At 43.6% G+C, this 4,877-nt stretch overlaps 1 non-coding gene and 1 pseudogene across 1 annotated transcript; both read right to left on the bottom strand.

Moving 5' to 3' along the window:
• Positions 1 to 1,824: 1,824 nt before the first annotated feature.
• LOC103124689 (large ribosomal subunit protein uL15-like) lies at positions 1,825 to 2,431 on the bottom strand (annotated as a pseudogene).
• LOC132542898 (small nucleolar RNA SNORA3/SNORA45 family) lies at positions 2,391 to 2,517 on the bottom strand. The gene has a single exon (XR_009553865.1). It is a non-coding gene; the product is annotated as a small nucleolar RNA SNORA3/SNORA45 family (small nucleolar RNA).
• Positions 2,518 to 4,877: the final 2,360 nt, after the last annotated feature.

Below are 4,877 nucleotides of genomic sequence, written 5' to 3'. Positions count from 1 at the left end.
TCTGCAGGTGTCTATCTTTCTCCCCTCCTCTCTGTCTTCCCCTCCTCTCTCGATTTATCTCTGTCCTGTCCAACAACAATAACAACATTAACAATAATAGCAACAAGGGCAACAAAATTTGGAAAAAAATGACCTCCAGGAGCAGTGGATTCATAGAGCAGGCACTGGGCCCCAGCGATAACCCTGGAGGCAATATATATCCCCTTAGAAATTTTCTTGAAAAGTACTCTTAGGACCCATAGGTAGTGCACCCAGTTGAGTGCTCACATTACCATGCTCAAGAATTAGGGTTCAAGCCCAGTTCCCTGCCTTCAGGTGAAATGCTTCACAAGCACTGAAGCAGTGCTGCTGCTGTCTCTCTCTTCTTCTATCCCATCCCTTTCCTCTCAATTGCTTGCTGTCCTATCAAATAAAACAAATAAAATATTTATTATATTTATTTATTAGATAGTGACAGCCAGCAATTGAGAGGGAATGGGGAGATAGGGAGAGAGACACAGAGAGATACCTGTAGCACTGCTTCACCACTTGCAAAGCTTTCCCCCTACAGGTGAGGACAGGGGCTTGAACCTGGATCTTTGCACCTTGTAACATGTGCATTCAATCAGGTGTGCCATCAGCCTTCCCTTAATAAATATTTACTTTAAAAATCAAAAATTACTTTCCACATCTCTCACACAATTTTATTCTCTAAGTCAGATTCTTTCTGACAGACTCTTTTTTAATTATATATATATATATATATATATATATATATATATAATAGAGACAGCCAGAAATTGAGAGAGAAGGGGGTTATAGAGAGGGAAAGAGACAGAGAGACACCTGCAGCCCTGCTTCACCACTCACAAAGCTTTCCCTCTACAGATGGGGGCCAGGGGATTGAACCTGGGTCCCTGTGCACTGTAACATGTGCGCTCAACCAGGTGCACCACCACCCAGCCCCCTGACAGACTCTTTCTTAGATTCATCATCAGTACTGCCAATAAGTTCTAGGTGTTCCAAATACATAAAGATGTTACTTCTTAAATGCTTTTCCATAATATCTGGCACTATTCTTCCAGGTACACACTGTTGGTTAGTCCTTTGGTCTAATATATTTTAACAAAGTTGAAGACCAGAGTGGACATCACACTCATGAAGTCTGATAGACATCTTTGCTGGTAAACAATCTGCCTAACAACCTCCAAATTATCACACAATGAAGCCCTGCAGAGATCAGAATTTCTCTGACCATTACTATTTATTTATTATTGGATAGACACAGAGAGAAATGGAAAGGAGAGGGGGAGAAAGAGAGACACCTGCAGCTCTGCTTCACCACTTGTGAAGCTTTCCCCCTGCAGGTGGGGAGCAGGGGCTTGAACTTGGGTCCTTGCGCACTGTAATGTGAGTGCTTAACCAGGTGCGCCACACCTGGCCCCTTCTTTTCTTTTTTTAATATTATTTATTTATTTATTTATTTATTATTGAATGGAGACAGAAATTTAGAGGGAAAGAGGAGATAGAGAGGGAGACAGACACACTCGCAGCACTGCATCTCCACCTGTGAAGCTTTCCCCCTGTAGATGGGGTGAGGGGCTTGAACTCAGGTCTTTGTGCACTGTAACCTCTGTGTTAATCTCACTGTGCCACTGAGTGGCCCTTCACTATGCATTTCTTTGTTTTTAATTAAAGATTTTGTTTATTTATTAGTGATAAATATAGGAGGAGAGAAAGAACCATACATCATTCTGGTACATGTGCTGCCGGGGATCAAATTCAGGACCTCATGTTTGAGGGTCCAATACTCTATCCACTGCACCACATCTGGGACCACACTCATTATCCATTTTTTTTTTTTTTGTAGCTTATAGGTCTTTATAACATCTCATTTTACAAGTGAAAGCTGAAGTTACATAGCAGCTCCAACCAAGAGCCTTACAAGGTGGCATGTGTGAGGAAGGCAAGGTGTCAGAAGAATCACTCTGACCACAGCCACATTCATGGCGTTTAATGAACCTTCCCGTGTGGTTTCAAGCCACCAGGACACAGGCTCCGCCAACACCTTTGATCTTCTCCTCGACTCTTCTACTGAAGAATTTGGCCTTCACCATGACAGGCTGCTTTGGGAGCTTATCCTTCCCTAGGACTTTGTAGTAGCCCGACCGACCGCACTACTTCGATGATGGGGGCAGCCCCGGCTGGGTTCTTGGCTGCGTTGACCAGCATCTGCTCGCTGATCAGGGTCCACAGGTTATCCAGGTTGACAGTCAGGCAGAGGCTGATTCTTCTTCAAGTGGTAATGGCACATGCCGACCTTCCCAAAGTAGCCTGGGTGGCTGGAAGGGTGGGTGCCCTCCACAACCCGTCCACCCGGCTCTCTGGACATCAGCCTGGGGCTCCCGCCCACCTGTCCATGGCCTGGTGACCCGCTTGGCCATGGGGCCATAGCCAGCGAATAAGGCCAGAGGCTGCTCTCCGAGGACTCCAGCACGCCGGGGCAACGCCATGCCCGGGCGAGAATCTAGCCTCGCCTCATTATCCATTTCTTAAAAGAAAAGAAAAGAAAAGGGGGGGTATGGTCCAGGAGGTGGCGCAGTGGATAAAGCATTGGATTCTCAAACATGAAAACTGGGGAATGTTATGCATGTACAAACTATTGTATTTACTGTTGAATGTAAAACATTTATTCCCCAATAAAGAAATTTAAAAAATATTTAAAAAAAGAAAGATAGGAGGAGAGAGAGAGAGAAGCAGACATCACTCTGGTACATGTGCTGCCAGAGATTGAACTCAAGACTTCATGTTTGAGAATCCAATGCTTTATCCACTGCGCCACCTCCTGGACCATACCCCCCCCTTTTCTTTTCTTTTCTTTTCTTTTCTTTTCTTTTCTTTTCTTTTCTTTTCTTTTCTTTTCTTTTTTCGTCTTCTTGATAGAGACAGAGAGAAATTGAGAGGGAAAAAAAAGAGAAAGAGAGACACTGAAGCACTGCATCATGAAACTTCTCACTTGCAGGTGGGGCTTAAACTTGGGTCCTGTACATGGCAATGTGTGTGCTCTACCTGGTGCACCCCACCTGGCTCCTGGCACTTTTAAACACTCAAAGTTAGTTTTTTTTTTCTTCCCCCCTTTTCTTTCTTTTTCTTGCTTCCTTTCCTTTTTCTTTTTTCTTTTTATTTATTTCTATTTTGTATAGAGACAGAGAGGAATTGGGAGGGAACGGGGAACAAGAAAGAGGGAGACCAGAAGCACTGCTTTTGGTCATCATTTGGGTTCAGACTGGATCCAGGCACTGCTTACTTCTTTCCACAAAAGAAACTACTAAAATAAAAATAAAAATAAAATAAAATAAAATAAGAAACTACTGTTCTTACTTCTAACAGGGGCCACTTAAATTCACTTTACTTGGGAATTGGGCGGTAGTGCAGCGAGTTAAGCGCACGTGACACAAAGTGCAAGGACCTGAGTAAGGATCCAGATTTGAGCCCCAGGCTCCCCACCTGCAGGGGAGTCACTACACAAGTGGTGAAGCAGTTCTGCAGGTGTCTAGCTCTCTCTCCCACTCTCTGTCTTCCCCTCCTCTCTCCATTTCTCTTTGTCCTACCCAACAACAACAACATCAGTAACAACTACAACAATAAAACAACAAGGGCAACAAAAGGGAATAAATAAATAAATATTTTTTAAAAATTCACTGTACTTGTTCTGAGATTTAAGAAACTGTAACTATGGAGCAGGTTCTATCCCCACCCCCAGCCCCATCCTGTTGCTTGTGTTGTGTCTGTGCTTGTGAAACTCACCTACATTGCCACATCGATTGGTGGTCCATTACTTATCATCAATGAGTAGTAGTCATTGTATGACTACACTAAACTTTAACCATTCTTACTGTTGGTGAGCGTCTCGTATTTTGACGATCACGAACAATGTGAACATTCTGTGGCACACCTTTGGGGAAATATTTGTGCCTGATCAAGCTTATGAATAGTACTGCTGAGTCACCCTCAAACTCAACCTTTATTTATTTAAAAATATTTATTAAATTACATATTATGAAAAAGAGAGCCAGAGTACTGCTTAACTCTGGAATAAGGAAGTAGAGGCTGAACATAAGATCTCTGGGGTTTCTGGTGTGCAAGGTAGGTGAGCTGTGTCCCTAGTTTGATTTTTTTTTTTTATGGCAGGTGATCAAAAGAGTGTAGACTGTTCCACCATCCATGCCTTTGATAGTCTCATGTGCAGGATCAAACCATAGCTTCATGCATGTAACATGGGAGTTCTACTATTGAGCCTCCTACCCTGTCTCCATTGCTTCTCCCCCTCTCCCTTGCCCCTCTCCTCCCTACTCCTCTTCTCCTTCCCCTCCCCCTCTCCCCTTTCACTGTACCAGGCTGACTTTTCCAGTTTTTTTTTTTTTTCCAAATACAGGAGAGATGGGGAGGGAGACAATGAAAGACACCACAGCACCAAAGCTTCCTCAGATGTGGTGGAAGTCAGGCTTGGACCTGGATTTGTGTGCATGACAAAGCAGTCACACTATCTAGATGAGCTATCTTGATACCAACCCCTCCACTGTTTTTTTGATGTTGGTTTAAGTGAGGTCTCCAGGAAAAAATATTCACAGAAACAGCTGTATAGGAAAGAGTTTGGTCTGAGAGGTAGCGCAGTGGATAAAGCATGAGGTCTCAAGTTCAGTCCTTGGCAGCACATGTACCAGAGTGATGTCTGGTTCTTTCTTTCTCTCTCTCCCTCCTCCTTTCTCATTCAAAAATAAACAAATAAAATCTTCAAAAAAACAGAAAAGAGTTTGAGGGCCCAGGTGGTGTCGCAACTAGTTAAGCGCACATTTTACAATGCACAAGGACTCAGGTTCAAGCCTCCAGTCCCCATT

Source organism: Erinaceus europaeus, chromosome 1, assembly GCF_950295315.1.
Source record: "Erinaceus europaeus chromosome 1, mEriEur2.1, whole genome shotgun sequence".
Taxonomy (NCBI): Eukaryota; Metazoa; Chordata; class Mammalia; order Eulipotyphla; family Erinaceidae; genus Erinaceus; species Erinaceus europaeus.
Note: the sequence above shows the minus strand (reverse complement) of the source record. Positions and strands in the feature narration are given on the sequence as shown.